Here is an 18358-nt window from a genome sequence, read left to right as displayed (position 1 = left end):
GGAAATTTCAAAGGAGGCAGAAACTCACGTGTGACTGTTGAGACGGTATAGCACGCAGAGCAAAGGACGAAAAGGAAGCAAGGAAAGACAAAAAATGTAAGTCAAACGTAAAATCAAAAACACAAAAACACATGCTCTGTAATTTAATTGTATGGCACTCTCAGTTCTATCATTGCAGCAAATGTAGCAATTCTAACATAATGAGCCGGAGAATTAAGAAGTGACCACTTACCAAAGCAGACGTGCACTAAAATGAAAAGCAACGAATGATGTAATTTCTTGACATTCTTCATCCTTAGAGAACGTGGCTGTCATGGAATGGCACCATGAAGAGGGCTCCACCGTGAAGGGGTCGTCCCGCTCATGAGATTCACCTTCTGGGAGAGAAAACAAGCGACGGCTGAGGCAGACGCTTACAAGCTAATCCAATGACACATCTTAGCTGTGGAGAGACACCAACGTGGCATCAGTGCGACCGGGCTCCTTCCACCAATCCACAGGAGCTATGGCTGTAGCTGGTGCATCAATTCATCAAATTAATCGATTATAAAAAGAGAAGTATAGGCTAATCAATCATTTAATAGAGGAATCGATTGATAATCAGTTCCATTTTGGGGGGGTATGCCATTATAGGCAAAAACTTTAAAAAGGATTTTGTATGTGATTTTTTTATAATTTATTTTTTCTTTGGTTCCCATGTCCATGCAGCAGACATGGTAGACACTACGTGGAATGGTAGCTTCTGCCGTAGTAGGAAGGGTTGCGACGGCAAGCAAGCAGATTTATCTCTCGAGCACTGATCCATTTCCTCCAGAAGGAGCGAATACGGTGCCGGAAAGTGCATTCGCTGTCCCTCCATTTCCGGTTACCGCAACGGACTGCTGTAGCCGTCATTGCTTAAAGTCCCTAGGATTTTCAGAGGGGGGAGGCCAAATACATATTCATTTGGGGGTCCTTGACATGAAAAAGTTTTAGAACCACTAATCTAATCATCAGTTAGCAGTTAGCAGTCTTAGGACTATTTGTTAATACTTCAGATCAAATAAGATGAAGATTAAACGTCATTGCTCAGAGCAATTAATTCAGGTTACATTGCAGTGGGCATATGTCACAAAATAAAGGAAAACATTGAATGGAACACTTCGTAAGAGACAGACAACATTTTAAAAATTAAAAAGCATTAATGTTGGAACATTTAGAACATGGTAATATGTTTCCCCCATCAACTATTTCCCCCATCAAATAAAAATGTAGATCTACCCGAAACATGCGTGCGTACTGCATACGTACACGTGCAGTAAATGTGCTCAGACAGAAAAGATGGCTATTATCCCATTATTACTTTCAGTGGCTTTCATCTTAAACAAAATACCGAGCTCACGGCATACAGTATACAGGGAAAAATAAGAGGAAAAAAAAACAAGTTAATCTGCAAGACAACAGCTCTAACATGTCGCGTGCAATAGGATTTACGCACATAAATGGACCTTTTACAGTGGGTTTTTTATATATTGAAACAAAAGCTACTTTATAATCCAAGGGGTATTAGTCAAACGTATATGCCTGACCTCAATGAACCAGTAGTCAAGAGCTGCCTGTAGCAAAGAGTAAACAAATATTATTTAGACATCAGACTGTTGCCAGCACGGCAACAAGGGCTAAAGTATAGAGATCCCAATCTGTCATGCACCTCGTTTTATGTTCAATATGAGGCTCTTTCATACTATCCCCATGTACAGTGGTACTCACAGTGGGGTCTGGGGACCCTCATGTGTCCTTTGAAAACGAAAACATATATATTATTTTTGGCCTTTTTATACTTGTATTGATAGTACAGTAGGTTGACATGAAATGGGGAGAGAGTGACATGCAGCAAAGGCCGTCGAGATCGGGACTCGAACCCGCGCCGCGCCGTCAGGCTACATTGAGTCTAGGTGCCCGGACCGCTACACCAGCCGCCCGGGCCCCCCAGGGGTCCTTGAGGGGGTTTAATACAGAATCAAAAGCATCATACAGGCTCACAATGAGTTGTGATGCTACGCGTTGTTCAGCTTGTAAATCAGCTCTTTTCAGAACATCCCGGACCCCGATACATATTCATTTGGGGAATTATTGGGGAAATATAGACGTGATCAGAGTCTGTGAAAACACTCACCTGTGCAGGCACGTGCACACATAGACATCAAAGGGGGCTTGAGCCCCAGCCCTTTCACCTGTCTGTAAAAAGTGCCCTCTCCAGACCATGAATGGAGTTTTTTTTTACTATGGTGAAAGACATGCTAATGCAATACCTGAAGGCAGCGTTCAAGAGAATTGCCTTGTCCAAACTCCCCTGAACTTAAATACAACATCTTGTGTTAAAATAATTGCTCTGACTCTCACTGTGTAGAAATCCATGCTGTATACCACCACTCCAGTATTGTCATTTTTATGCTTAGTTTAGTGTGGTATCAAGTACTGAAAATAGCCATAATAAGGTCGGCTATTTTCAACATTTTCACCAAAAGGGCCTTTTAGAAATGTCAGCCCCTGCCTCTCTAACATTCTCTGCACGCCCCTGCCCCAGTGTGTGTGTGTGTGTGTGTGTGTGTGTGTGTGTGTGTGCGCGTGTGCGTGTGTGTGTGCGTGAGTGTGTGCATGTGGCTGTAATGGTCAAGGCAGTGGTGGTGGTTTCACATTTAATTCTTGCTGCTGGCAGATGGCAGGCCTCCAGATTAACCCACTGTGCTCTAATCCCTGCTCATCTTGTAATGCACAGGGCCTGTTTGTGAGGAGACAATCGCACAACCAGTGTTGATTTCGTCGACTAAAACCACAACGAAAAATCGCTCACTGCCTTTTTTCACCGATGAAAACTGATTAAAACCAAATAAAAACTAAGCTATGATGACTAAAACTATGACGATTTCATCAACAAATAATGTTCGGGACTATATAGCGGAGAGGAGATCCAGTAGAACTAAAAGACAAGTCATTTTATGTGTGGATGTGTGCAGTTGTCACTCTCCGGAAATAGCCGATCTACAAGCTCGACGTTGTTTGTGTGTACGTTGTGTCTGTGTCCCGGTGTGAGCTTGTAGATCTGCTCTTTTCGTGCACACAGCGGAAGTATAAATCAGGAATTTCAACGCCATAACGGCCTGCCTGAATAGATTTTTAATCTGAGTTTGGAACAGCTGCACTCAAGCTCCTAAATTCAATTTTGGTGGAGTTTGCCTATAGGGTTGAGGTTGTATTTTTTTCCTGGTCCAGCCCTAAAACTGAAATATTCACGCACTGAAATGATAGCTCCCATTAATGGGATCCTTCATTTGCAACAGTGTAACCTTTGGAGCCTTCCTGAGCAATTTGGTGTGTTGGATTTTATCCCGGTTTTATGTCACTTTGGATCCAACGCCCACTTGGTTTGGGAATATGTCGTATTTTTATAATTTTACTACCCCTAAAGTAGGTCACTATTTTTAATCTCACCATTTACAGTATAAGTTGTATAAAAATAGTATTTTCAGTTCATGAACCATTCGGGGTAGAGATGCTATCCAGTAAACCAAATAATTAAAAGGTCCGACCCTAACTGGGCCATAACTGGGCCTGAGGCCCTACCCGACCCGACTAGTTAGCATACATTTTAGGCCCTTCCCTAATCCCTACCCTAAATGTCGGGTCAGGTTCGGGCAGGATTTGAGAACTCTAAGGAATACGGCTATTTTAAAAAAAGAATCCTTTTTGGATATTTTTTTCAACATTTCAATAACACAAATCTTGTATGGCGGCTCACCAGCACAGAATGCTTTCAGATGGGGGTCCATGGCCAGTGGTGTAAAAAGTACTCACATGTTTTGCTTAAGTAAAAGTATCAATACTGCAATGTAGGAATACTCTCTTACGGCACGGTCACACCAGAAAAATATTCTACCTATGAGAGTGGATCCCGCCAATGCATTTCAATGGGAATGGTGTGGATTTGTGATCTTGCGCAGCTTGCAGCGTGCCACACAGACCTTGTCTTTATGTTTGAAGCACTGTTTTTGCCTTCCGTCCAATCGGGTGAGTCGAAGGCAGACCGTCCCAAGATTCAGGAAGTGGCAAGTGGTTGGCATTGGTTATTGGGAAAATCCTCTGGCTGAGCACAAAAAGAGTTTATCAGCCGCCAGTCATACTTTGGTGTGACCGAGGGTGACCAAATCCAAACTGTTAATTTGAGGGACAGAAGTACCGCTTGTGTGGGACAATGTGGGATTAAATGCCTTAATGTCATATTTGACTATAGGCCTAATACACATTGATCATATTGATCTTTCTCATGTTATGAAACATTTTAAAATGCTGAAAAGAGCTGATTTGTAAGCTCACAACGCATCGTGCCGCGATGTCTTGCGAGCTTGTAGATCTGCTATTTTTCATATTTGTGTGGCACTCTTCACTGTATAGTGATGTAGGGTGTTAAATTATGAAGAAAAAGAATAGACATAAACAATGCATGAGAGAAGATGCAATGAGATGCACACTGTCCAAACCACCTCCATCACTATAGTGACCATGGCAACAGTCCATGGCAACAGCAAGCCTCCAATGACTGCAACATGTTGTCATGTGATTGACCACAAAGTCCCTGATATCTGGAACGACAACAACACTTGAAGAAAGGGGTATTTTGTTTGTACACCGAGTCCATTTGGTTCATACACTCTTTCAAGTCGCTACTGTACCTCCTCAATAAACCCTGAAACCCCACTTTGAGAACCACAGATTTTAATTATTCTCTGACACAGGCCTTCCTCCAAATAGTAGGCTACTGTTAGCCTGTACTTGAAATACCTTTATGAAGCATGCAGCATAAATCTCACACAATTAGCCAATTCTATTGAATTTGCTTTATTGAGATATTTTGCTGTGGTTTCTCAGTTCAATAGTGATTAAGGAATTTAGTGCGTAGCAGCCATGAAACAAATTAAAATACAATTCTGAGTAGAAACACTATGGTGGCAGTGCACAGGTTAACAAGCCAATTAACTTGGTGTGTGAGCATCAAACAGAGATTCTAAAAATGGAACAAAAACACCTCGCTGGCCACTTGTCATGAAGAGGTCTAGTGTCATTAGAAAGTCTTTCTGGCTGTCTGCTTTGGCTTCAGACCTTAGTTATAACTTTGAAAGTGCAATACAACATACATACATAAGTGATATATAATAGAGCTTAGTGAAAAGTATAGGCTATAGGCAGGGATGTAGTGGGGGGGGGGGGGGAACGCGGGGGTACGGAGTGCCCACACTTCTCTCAAGTCAAGTCAGTTGATATTATATTTTCAGGTCGTTCTGACCCAGCAATTGGTTGAAATAGGCTCGCCAGCCGTGCTTAAATGAGCATGACTAACAGCAGATGGTAATATAAGATTTGAAAATGGATTAATTAATTGGAAATATCAGTTGTGGAGCTATTTTGCATGGGAAGTTTGGCTGATGATCCGGTCATCAAATTATTGGTTGAGAACCACTGGTCTAAGGCTATTTCTGCTGCCGCGCAGACCTGTTTTAAGCCAGCAAATACGTTATGTGGACGTGCGTGCACGCGCATTGACGCGCGTGCACGTGCGTGCGTGGGGAGTGCCCACACTTCCAAATTTAGCACTACAACACTGGCTATAGGTCTACTATTCACTCATGTGTGTCAATGGAAAAAAAAAACACAGAACTTTAGTTCGGATCCCAAAATGTTTTTTTATTTAATTTAAATGTCAACTTTACATTCAAACATTTTCTTTTCAATCATGAAATTATCTAACGAATTAAGCATCATGTAATATTTAGATTTAGCAATGATATCGGCCTGCTGACGGCCTGATGTTAAGATGATGATGAAATAATGTATAATTATGAATAACTTACAGTGCACATGAAATGCAGTACAAATAGCGTACTCATTGGTGAACAAAGCACTTACATTAACTGTAGCCTACTAACATTAAATTTGGGCTACTAACCTAGTGAAAAGGATCCCTGGCTAATAAGACAAATATATCTTAGTAAATGAAAAACTTAAAACACCTTAAATATTGAATTAGCTCCTGTCGCAAGTTGATGATGTCATTATGTCGATGTGTGGTCTAGCCCATTGGAAATGTGTGGAATGAATAATATAACCATCAAAGCGGTAGCCTATTTTAAATACCTTTTATTAGCACATAGGGTTGGACCACTCATGGACAAATTACATCAACGACATCAATCAACGGGAGTTGTCTGTATTGAGTGAAAGATGAACTTTACTGACATTACTGACAGTATCAAAGTAATTATTCATGTATCTAAGGGAGAGCGGGGCTTGTTGTGCTGCAGGGTCAGTTGTTATTCTCCATTTAAATCAATACAAAGTTAAATCAAATGCTGTCAATCAGTTTTCTGATATTCCGGTGTGCTCACCATTTTTAAATTGAAATTGTTTTTTTATGTTTGGGATTTCATTACAAGAACACGACTATCAGTTCACAGACAGATCCAAGTTATTAACTTGACATTTTTGTCAATATTTAACTAGTATTTATTTAGTAATCGAATAAAAAGCAAAAAAGGTCACAACAGACCCCGCTCTCCTCCTATCCTAGTAGTCCACCACTGGTCCTACTAACTCCTAGGTCATTCATTGATGCACTGCTACAGTAGCCTACACTGCATTGCAATGCTGTACACTTCTGCCCTCAAGTGGTATACATTAGTAGCGGCTGACTTGGACTGCCATTCAAACTATAAACTAATGACAATCACAGTCAATTTGAGAACAGGGAGACCAATCGTGCGCCTGCAGGATTAGCCTACTACCTGTTTTTTGTACGGGTACTAACTTACCCTAGGGGACACGCGGAGAACAGGCAAACTCCACACCGAAAGGCCCTTTCACCAACCCCTCCTAGGGTATGGGCACTGATGACACTGATGATACACACACACACACACACACACACACACACACACACACACACACACACACACACACACACACACACACACACACACACACACACACAGGGTTACCAGTAAGACTCCCTAATCGGGAGATAAGAGACCGTCAGGTCGCAGCGTGATTTTAGGCCAATATGTGTAGGGGCAGTGTCCAAAAATGTGTTTGAAAAGATCGGGCTGATGGTGGCGCTATATGGGACAGATCCATGTTGATGAGATGAGTGTATACATACTGTGTATCGATTTAGATAGATACATAGATACCTTTTGCGTGATTTGAGGGCAAAATCTGTAGGAGCAGTGTCCAAAAATGTGTTTAAAAAATCGGCCTGATGGTTGCGCTATATGGGACAGATCCATGTTGATGACATAAGTGTAGAGACATACTGTGTAGCGTTTTGCGTGATTTTAGAGCAAAATTTGTAGGAGTAGTGTCCAAAAATGTGTTTTCAAAAATCGGCCTGAAGGTGGGACTAAATGGGACAGATCCATGTTGATGACATGAGTGTAAAGCAAGTGCGTACCGATTTGCGTGATTTTAGGGCAAAATTTGTAGGAGCAGTGTCCAAAAATGTGTTTGAAAAAATCGGCCTGATGGTGGCGCTATATGGGACATATCTCTGCAACCGTTGCCCCGATCCATGCCAAATTTTGCACACACACTCCTTGCCTGACAAGCCATCAATTCTCACATGGCCCTCTTCTAGCGCCACCATGAGGCCGATTCTTGCAAAACAAATTTTTGGACACTGCTCCTACAATTTTAAAAAAATCGGCCTGATGGTTGCGCTATATGGGACAGATCCATGTTGATGACATGAGTGTAGACATACTGTGTAGCGTTTTGCGTGATTTTAGAGCAAAATTTGTAGGAGTAGTGTCCAAAAATGTGTTTTCAAAAATCGGCCTGAAGGTGGGACTAAATGGGACAGATCCATGTTGATGACATGAGTTACTATCATGAGTTACTATCAAAACCTCGACCAGCTGTCCGTCTGTCAGTCACACGTCACACGTCACACGTCACACGTCACACTTTTGCCCTGCTCATATCTCTGCAACCGTTGCCCCGATCCATGCCAAATTTTGCACACACACTCCTTGCCTGACAAGCCATCAATTCTCACATGGCCCTCTTCTAGCGCCACCATGAGGCCGATTCTTGCAAAACAAATTTTTGGACACTGCTCCTACAATTTTTGCCCTAAAATCACGCAAATCGGTACACAGTATGTCTACACTCATCTCATCAACATGGATCTGTCCCATTTAGCGCCATCTTCAGGCCGATTTTTTAAAACAAATTTTTGGACACTACTCCCACAGATTTTGCCCTAAAATCACGCAAATCGCTACACAGTATGTCTACACTCATGTTATCAACATGGATCTGTCCCAATTAGCGCCACCATCAGGCCGATTTTTTCAAACACATTTTTGGACACTGCTTTTCCAGTCAGCACTCCATCCTATGGGACACATAAACTCCCGGAAAGCGACGGCGGCCATTTCCAACCTACAAACCACCCTGACCTAGGCCACACGGCCAACTGTGAGACAGAGCGTCCAGCCCCAGGGTCTGAGGACGACCGAGAGAGAGGGTTCCCCAACAGGCCAAAGAACCGAGAACACTTCGCGTTCTCTGGTGACGCGAACAAGTCTGCCACCGGACGGCCAAACCTGGCCCAAATCTCCCAAATATGAAACACCTGTTCTCCAAGAGACCGGATGACAGGAAGTCATGGGTTTTAAGGACAGCCACCTGAGCCGCCTGTCAACTTGACTGACAAGCCCTCCGGCCAATAAGGAATTGACCTGCGGGAGTGTATGTAGGTATCTGTGATTCTGGCTGATGCATTAGCGCCACCCATAGGATGGAGTGCTTCCTTCCGATTCTTAACAAACAGGTGTTTCATACGAACTGTGTTTCCCTCCCACACCGAGCACAACTATAGAGATTAGAGAGAGATTTTTTTACATTGGATATTCGATTATGTTTCTAGAATTTATTGCGCAAGTTCTCACCTCGTCAGAGCGCAGTCTTGTTTATGTTGTATTGAATAGTTAATTTAGCAGAAACCAAGCAACAATAGAAGCAGCCAAAACATACCTTCATTGCATGATTTTCTCTCACATAGAATACTGTTTTACAAGCTGGTCTTTTGCAAATACAACAACCACCAAAAACCCATTGAACAGGTACAGTATTTAAAAGGGCTATTAAAATACTAGACAAAAAACCAAACTCCTACACCACTGTAACGTTCTGGAAAAGTATCACCTCCTCAGCTTTGAAAATTTTAGGAAATTTAAAAATGCTTGTCTAATATATAAGTGCCTGAATGGTCTGGCTCCCCCTCCTCTTATGGAATTCATCCATAAGAAGAGGGACATTGGACGCAGTACTAGGTCAACATCCAGGGGAGACTGTGAAATTGATTTTAGAAAAACTACCTTTAGTAAAAACGTTCTCTCCATAAATGGTTGCCAATATTGGAACCAGCTCCCTGCCTCAATGAGAGAGATCCCCACATTTGGTGCTTTTAAAGGGCAGTTGAAGCAATGGCTAAAACGCTCACAAACATGTAACCACTTATAAGAAATTATTTGATGCCTGTACGAATTACTCTGCCAGGTTAGTCTCTCCTATTAGTCCTGTATATGGCCTGTAGACCCGTTCGCAATTTGGTGTGAGGGGAGTTTCTCACCTGAACTGAGTCAGTGGGTCCCTAGACATGAAAAATCACAGAGGTGCTCGTCCGCCATAGTGGCACGAATGGCACAATGGCTGCATCAAATATGGCCGCCATTGGCTATGATGAAAATCCAACTTTTCTGTTTCTGGGTGTAAATGCACAAGTAATACCTCCATTTGGACTAATTTGGGTATGGGGAATTCATTTCAGGTCATGGTCAAGGTCATTTTGCTATCCCGAAGACCATGGCCATAACTTGGCCATTGTTAGGAGTAAAAACAGGTGCAATAGGTCTAAATCAACTAATTCTGACATGTATAATTCATTTCTGATATTGTTTTGACCATATCTTGTCTTTGAAATATCAATGTCAATGCCATTTTTCAAAAACGATTTTGTTCATTACTTGCACTTTGATAGTATTTGTTCATAATAGTTTGTTTTGTTCATAACAAAAGACATACTAGTGAGAAATACAAGTAAACATCCCCATTTAACTTTATAGGGGGATTTTAAATAGGTGTTTAAATGAGCAAATGAGACGGTTTACAAATAAAAGTGACAAATAAAATCACACAACAAAAATCACACACAAAAATTAGATAGATAGATAGATAGATAGATAGATAGATAGATAGATAGATACCTTTATTATCCCAAGGGGGAAAATCAGTTGCCCAGAGGCAGCACAGCATTATAAGGTTATTTATAAAGTTACAGAGAAGTAGGAAAAAGAGAAAACAAGAACAGAGTACAGTAAAGAGCAAGGTACATCAAGAGAGGCAACAAATTATATATATATATATATATATATATATATATATATATATATATATATATAGCGGTCAATGCTAGTTAGTGCAACAAATAACAATTTCCACCATATTGCATATATGCTGTCTTGTTCTGTCAAGGTCTTTGCCGCTCCAAGGTTTGTTATATATTGTACTCGCATGCAGTCAGCTCCAGGCTCCAAGGCATAATGTGCCTTGATACTGTCTTAATGGTGCTCTAATATGAGAAACTGCTTGATGTAAACAGGTGCCATAGTGCACCCCTAGTGCCATAATGCAGCCAGATCCCCTTCGTCCCCATTGCTTGAAAGTTTAGGGTGTAGAGACTACGACAACTCTCTGGGGTCCTATCATAATCCTGTCGTCCCATTATTCCGTCCATTAGGTTAGGGTTATGGATAGGTTTAGTTATAATGGGGCCAGTTGACTCCACATGTACCAACAGCTTGGTGTCAGCCTTGGTGTCAGCTTGGTGTCAGCCTTCTCAATCTAGTTCAAGAGGTCTGGGATCTCTTCACCACCAGCCCCTTTTGCAGGGAGCTCCTCATCATCAGAGACAACAGAGCTGACAGACACACCCATCCTTCAGCAACTTTACAAATTCTGGGTGTCTGAAGAGAACAAACAGCTCTCCAGCTATGTGTTTGGAATATGGTTTCCAATCAAGCCTTTGTCGGGCAACAGTGGCTCAGTAGGTAGAACGGCTGCCTTGGAATCTGAAGGTTCCAGGGTCGATTCCCGGCTCTTCCTTGTTACCGTATGTGTCAAAGTGTCCTTGAGCAAGACACTGACTCCCTAACTGCTCCCGATGAGCAGGTACTGTAGGAACCTTGCATGGTGTGTGAATGTATATGTGAAGATGTATGTTAATGGATGAATGTGAAATACATGGTAAAGCGCTTTGGAGAAAAGCGCTATATACTGTAAATGCAGTCCATTTACCATTGTCATCTCTGTTGTCTCTGATGATGACATAGGCGGCTGGTGGAGTAGAGATCCCAGACATTTGAATAGGAGTGAGGAGGCTGACACATGGTGAATGTACTGACTCCATTATAACTAAGCCTACCTCTAACCCTAACCTAATGGTTGGAATAGTGGGATGTCGGAATTATGAGCGGACCCTGTCCCCAGAGAGGAGTTGTCTCCTTCACATAACTGCTATACTACACCCCACATTTACAAGCACTGGGGATGAAGGAGATCTGGCAGCAGTATGGCACTGGTGAGAATCGACACATGCTTCCACTTCATCAAGCAGTCTCTCATCTTGGAACACCATTAGCTAAGACAGTGATCAAGGCACATATGCCTTGGAGACTGAAGATGACTGCATGGGCCAGGTGAGGATTAAACATGCAGTTATGGCTTCTGACGAGTACAATATCTAACACATTTGACAGAACAAGACTCAGCATTGGTAGCAGAGAAGTACAACAGCTGAGACCACAAGGCACCTTTCTAGTGCATTTCTTGCCACCTGCTTGCAACAGCCAAGGAACCTGAGGAAAGACTAGAACCAATGGAACATGGATCAGGGCATGACATTAAAGGACAACTTTAGTTTTTTACAACAAGGGTTCATATTTTAGGTTGTAATTAAAGAATATAAAAGATGTGTGTTCAAATTATTTAATTTACTTCTTTCTATTGTTTTAGAGATTCTTATTACAGTGGTTGGGGGCATGCGTACAGTGGCTAAATATGTCATTTTACACAGAATAAGCCCATGCCAAAGATACAACGCAACCTTTCATGGTTGGATGTGACTTATAGGGGCTAGAAGTGTTACTGTAAATAGCAATAAAGAAACTGCTGGCTTATTGTGTCTAAAAATACATTTTTAGCCACTTGTACGTATGCCCCCATGCGTATGCATGCCCCACATTTTAGCACTGTAAACGCGATAAAACAATAGAACAAAGCAAATTAAAACATTTTAACACTCACTTTTTCTTTTCTCTAATTACAATCTAAAATATGAACCCTTGTTTTAAAAAAACAAAGTTGTCCTTTAAGGCTTGTCCTGTTGTGCAGGACAAGTTCATTAAAAATGTACTTGGACAAGTGGATCTTGGTTAATTTGCTAAGGACAATTGCCTCAAAAAGTCAATGTCAAGCCCTGATGGATGGAAGGAGCACTTCGACTTTAGTATACTCCTGCCATGTCTGAAACGTGACGCTCAATGACATGGCTGCCTTGCTGGTGGAGTTCTGTGCATCATATTTTGTGATGGAACAATGGCAAATCCATCCTGTAAAAACACATCACACTAACTAGCATGCCCACAATCACAATATGGTGCACTTTGAGGGCAATGGTTAGTTCATTTTGTGTGTGATTGTTTGTGTGATTTTATTTTTCACTTTTATTCTTAAATAGTCCTATTTGCTCATTTAATATCCCCCTTTAAAGTTAAATGGGGATGTTTACTTGTATTTCTCACTAGTATGTCTTTTGTTATGAACAAAACAAACTATTATGAACAAATACTATCAAAGTGCAAGTAATGAACAAAATCGTTTTTTGAAAAATGGCATTGAAATTGATATTTCAAAGACAAGATGATCCTTAATGGTCAAAACAATATCAGAAATGAATTATACATGTCAGAATTAGTTGATTTAGACCTATTGCACCTGTTTTTACTCCTAACAATGGCCAAGTTATGGCCATGGTCTTCGGAATAGCAAAATGACCTTGACCATGACCTTTCAAGGTCCAAATCACCCAAAATGGTCAAAACAATATCAGAAATGAATTCCCCATACCCAAATTAGTCCAAATGGAGGTATTACTTGTGCATTTACACCCAGAAACAGAAAAGTTGGATTTTCATCATAGCCAATGGCGGCCATATTTGATGCAGCCATTGTGCCATTCGTGCCACTATGGCGGACGAGCACCTCTGTGATTTTTCATGTCTAGGGACCCACTGACTCAGTTCAGGAGAGAAACTCCCCTCACACCAAATTGCGAACGGGTCTACAGGCCAGATACAGGACTAACTTACTTCTGGCACTAGGCACCGTGTCGCACTAGGCAAGCGGTTGCGCCAAGCACCTTGTTTTTGTTGTGTTGTTGTTCGCCCTGTACTGTTCTGTTCTTGTTTTTGTTAGTCTTGGAGTCCAGGACAACAGATAAAATTTAGCTTTAAGCTAACTCCGGCTGGTTTACACTAAGATTTTGTATGTTGTATTATGCAATATGTCATTATCTCTGTGTTCATGAACTGGTACTGTCCTGTCCAAATAAACAAATAAGTAAAGTAAGTAAAGCTACTGAATATTAAACATCTGCATCAGACTGCATATGACTATTGGAATACATAGCCTACATTATGAAATTACAAATTAGACAAGAAGTGCCAGTGTCCTAAATCTCACACTGCTAAAGCAGTCAGCGGTTCCACACGCTGCACAAGGTGCCCTTTACATATCTGTGCACACTACTGTCTGTGCACACATCTGTCACTTTCACTACTGTAAGCAGTAGCCTAGAAGTGAAAGTATTCCAAGTGTAGCACTGGTCGTCCACCAAGCGCAACGTTGCCTCTGCAAACAAGGAAGTGTTGATCAAATAGAACCCATATTTCATTAATGTATCGTCTATTTCTCGCTTCAAATGTTTTCAAAAACATTCTTGAGAGCAACGTTTAGTTGTAAATTACACAGTGTTTTATTACATGGCTGTCATGGATACGACATACAATTGATTGTTGAGCGCATCTGTCAGCCTGAAAAAAACGGAAGCTCTGACAAAGGAGCTCTGCTGAGGAGCCTACCCACGCCTGCAGCCATACAGTCTTGGATTTCAGTGGTTGACCAATCAGAATCAAGCTAAGCATTCAACCAAGCCGTGTAATAAGGCAGATTAATGATTACACATTGATCCTGAGAGCATGTTGACAATGGAGGAGTGAACTTTACAGTCTGGACTCATTTCTTCTACCACACACCTTGAAGACAGGTAAGCTCTCTAAATGAGAATTCTTGTTAGGAATCTTTCAACATGATTGTAAATATAATTAAATAAATTTTTCCTTGAGGGTTTGTGGACAGTGTTGCCAGATTTGGCGGTTTTCCGCCCAGTTGGGATATTTGAAAACTCATTGGGCTGGAAAAAATAGCGGCGGACACTTAAAATTGGTCTTGTTTTTAACATATCTGGTGGAAGCGGTGGGTTTGGGGACTGCCCATAAGTCTGAAATCTCATTAGTCCTACATCTCATTAGTCTGAATTTAGTTAGGGTTAGGTTTTAGGGTTAGGTTGCTTAGGCATAGTTTTATTGAGGTTAGGTTAGGGTTTGGGTTAGGTTTAGGCATAGTTTTACTGAGGTTAGGGTAAGAGTTAGGTTTAAGTTTAGGCATAGTATTTTTCACCAGGTTAACATCAACAGATTCTGACTAATGGGATGTAGGAACAATGAGATTTCGGACCAATGCCATGGCAACGTGGGTTTTATTAGCCTCACAGTACAGTGTGTAAAGCCTGGTTTATTTCTACTGCTCAGTGCTCTCATCCGGTCTAGAACCCACCTATAATGTACTCACTGTATCCAGTCTGTAACACACATCCATGCATGCACTGTTTCCATATCCACTCTAGACCAGACATTTATTTGATCAAATAACAGCCGTGTTGTGAGTGTACTGTAGGGCTGCAGATGGATACCCAATCCGTCGAATGGGGTTGCAGCTGTAGGGGAGAATGGGGTCGTAGGTGCAACTTTTTACGACTTTACAAAAAGACAGAAATCACTGGAGTGAAGATATTCTTTTGTGTGATACTTACACATGTCCTCTGTCAATATCCACAACGATTTTTACATTTGAATGGACGAGTGGGGAATTATCGAATGGAAAACACAAGTTGAGCAACTGCACTTTCGTCCATGGTTGGTACGAAAGTGCATACCTAACCGACCGAAAGTCGACTGTATGTATAACTATAACTATCGTTCATCGCTCCACCGGCTGTCCGTCTGTCCGTCACGTCACGTCACGTCACGTCACGTCACACCTTTGCTCCTACTCTTATCTCCGGCACCGTTGCCCCTATCCATGCCAAACTTTGCACACACACTCCTTGGCTGGCAAACCACAACCTCCGCCCCTGATTTCTCACATGGCCCTCTTCTAGCGCCACCATGATTTTTGCAAAACACAATTTTGGACACTGCAATTTTCCATATTTTACAAGACGGTTTGTAACCACGCCAAGCCGACAATTATCAAGCCGTCTAATTTTCTGCTGTGAGGATATACAGTAACATCATCAACCGGTGGCTGGAGGAAGATGGTGGCTGGAGGAAGATTTCTTACTTGTGTCGTGATGTGTGTGTTGCCAGCTGTGCTGTTGACTTCTTTGTCAGAGCGCAACACAAGAGGGCTGTACATACTGTCTCCGATCACATAATTCTCTATGGAAAGTTAAGACTTTCTGACGTGCGTGCAGCTTTTTTAACTCAAATTAGAGGTAATCCTTTTCAAAAAATGCGAGAGATTTAATTTTGTAGTTGAACCGGACCATTCCGATGCAGATTTCGGTGGTCGGTGACAGTATGGACTGCCCGTGAGAGTGTTTCTCTCACTGTTGGTGTGTCTGTCTGTCTGAAATTTAACTGAAAGTGACTTCTCCAAAATGAAAGGCAGGCCCAGTGGTGTAAAGTAACTATAAGTACATTTGCTCTCAAGTACTGTACTTAAGTATATTTTACTTTACATGAATAATTCCAATTTCCAATACTTTTTACTTTTACTCCACTACAGTTACTTTGCAGAAATAAATTATATTAAAAAACATACATAAACCACTTTAGCCCTGTTTTATACCTTGCCTATTTAATAGCCGATCTACAAGGTGTAATTTTGCGACGTGTTATGAGCTTGTAGATCTGCTATGACAGTGCCATTATCTGATTAATCGATTAATCGTTTAAATAACATGTCCCGTTTAGCATAAATAGCTGAAATGACACTGGGTGACCAGAGGGCACTGTTGCGTGTAAATTCTCGCTATGGTTCACAAATACAATGTACTGTAAGTTGAATAGGAGATGGAGCGAAGTCCAACCACAGTGCAGGAAACATATCTGGGCCACGGCTCCTATAAATGATGGCAGGAAGTGAGATGCTTGCATTCAGCATGTGCAGTATGCACTCATGCAAGCCTCTCACCCAACAATGACAAGGCAGATGCATATTGCAATCAAATGACACTTTGTCATTGTCTTTCTGAGAAACACTGCCTGAGCCATGCCACACCAGACAGGAGAAAAACAGCGGTCACAGAGATCGCAGGAGGTCACAGTTAGAATGAACCACCCAATTGTGTCTGATCACAACAGTTGTCTTTGCTAATGATTAGTTGCTAAAACATATATTCAACTGATGTTTCAATTAAGTTATCTTTGATAATAGGGACAGCGAGTATTAAGCCGTTTAGATGATGAAATATGAACGGCAGTGCTTAATGTCGCGCTAATGAATGTTTAATACCATGTTACCTGTATGTGTGTTTATAAAATAAACAAATCACTATATGGGGCTTTTAAGCCGTGACATCATTTTGTAGGCAGAGGAGAACTCTGCCCCCAGAGCATTTTCTGTCCCTCGCTATTTCAACAGATCCGAGACAAAAATAATGACTAAAGTATAATTCTAACACTTTCCTTTCAACAACAAAGAGAAGAAAAATTGTAAACAGTAAAAATAGTAAAAAGATTCACGGAAACTGGGGGCAGAAATTCTCCTCTGCCTACAAAATTATGTCATACTTAACAGCCCCTATGCACAATTAGGTGAGCAATGCACATATTGTAAGTTGAAAGTCTTGCTGTTGACCTTGAAATTAATCTTCTAGATAATATATCCAGAAACAAACACAAATACTTTGTTGATGCACATAACACTCCTATAAATACATTACCAGTGCTGCAGAATTTTGTAGATTATTATTAAATTATTAAATAATTATAAAATAATCAAAGGAGCTATAGTCAACTTTTTCATTGTAGGGCCGCCACTTTGTTTACATCCTAGTCTATAGACTAGAATGTAAACAAAGTGTCTGTCTGACAATGGCCAAAATGATTATTTTATCATTATTTTACGCTTTTTGTGGTCATTTTTTAATAGAAACATATATGAAGCTTATTTTTTTATAAAATATTTTCAAAACATTATTTTTATTTTAGCATCCGTTTTCTTTTTTTTCCAAGAAAAAGTTGACTATAGCTCCTTTAAATAAGATAATATATGAAATATTTATTTTCATAAAACTTTTTCACTTTCACGTCAGTATTTATTATTATTTTTTTTTTTCAAAGTCAGGTTCAAAGTTCATGTTTAGAAAGTTTTGTGCACATTGCAAAACAAAAAAAAAATCCAGGAGGAGATAGGTGTGAACAGTTTTTCATATAATTCTAAATGGTGGGAGATAAAAGGGTAGAGGTCATAGGTCAAAGTGACAAATGGAAACAAGCCCCCATGGCTTTTTGTGTTCTCTTTTTAGCATATTGTTAAATTTGCAACAACAAAATATTCCATCACTCAAGCAGTTGTTGTTTGTTGTTGTTGTTGTTGTTGTTGTTGTTGTTGTTGTTGTTTTTTGTTGTTGTTGTTGTTGTACTCACCCTATCACCATCTGTTTTTTACTTTGACTTTGGAGACTCATCCAGCAAATTGAAGACACATCTCAGCAACTGCTACATGTATCACTGCAGTAAAAGCCTGTCCTTCCCTAATCATGGGGAACCTGTTTTCGTCTTGCCTAGGTAAGTCAACCCCACAGGCAGTGGCGTCTATCCAGATAAAGCTATGGTATGGCAAGGTCACCTGACAGCATCAATATCAATGGCCTGTGAAGACTAATTTCATAGGCTGTAGACCAAGGCTACAATATAACATG

The 18358-nt window shown here is 40.9% G+C and overlaps 1 protein-coding gene across 1 annotated transcript in view; it reads right to left on the bottom strand.

Annotated features, from left to right (window-relative positions):
• The window catches only part of cdhr1a (cadherin-related family member 1a), a gene marked incomplete at both ends in the record, with an annotated part of 85526 nt that overhangs the window by 37743 nt on the left and 29425 nt on the right, over nucleotides 1–18358 (bottom strand). The window lies entirely within an intron of this gene.

This window comes from Nannobrachium achirus (genome assembly GCF_963921795.1).
Source record: "Nannobrachium achirus genome assembly, chromosome: 13".
NCBI classification, from domain to species: domain Eukaryota; kingdom Metazoa; phylum Chordata; class Actinopteri; order Myctophiformes; family Myctophidae; genus Nannobrachium; species Nannobrachium achirus.
This window is presented reverse-complemented; position numbering and strand designations above follow the sequence as displayed.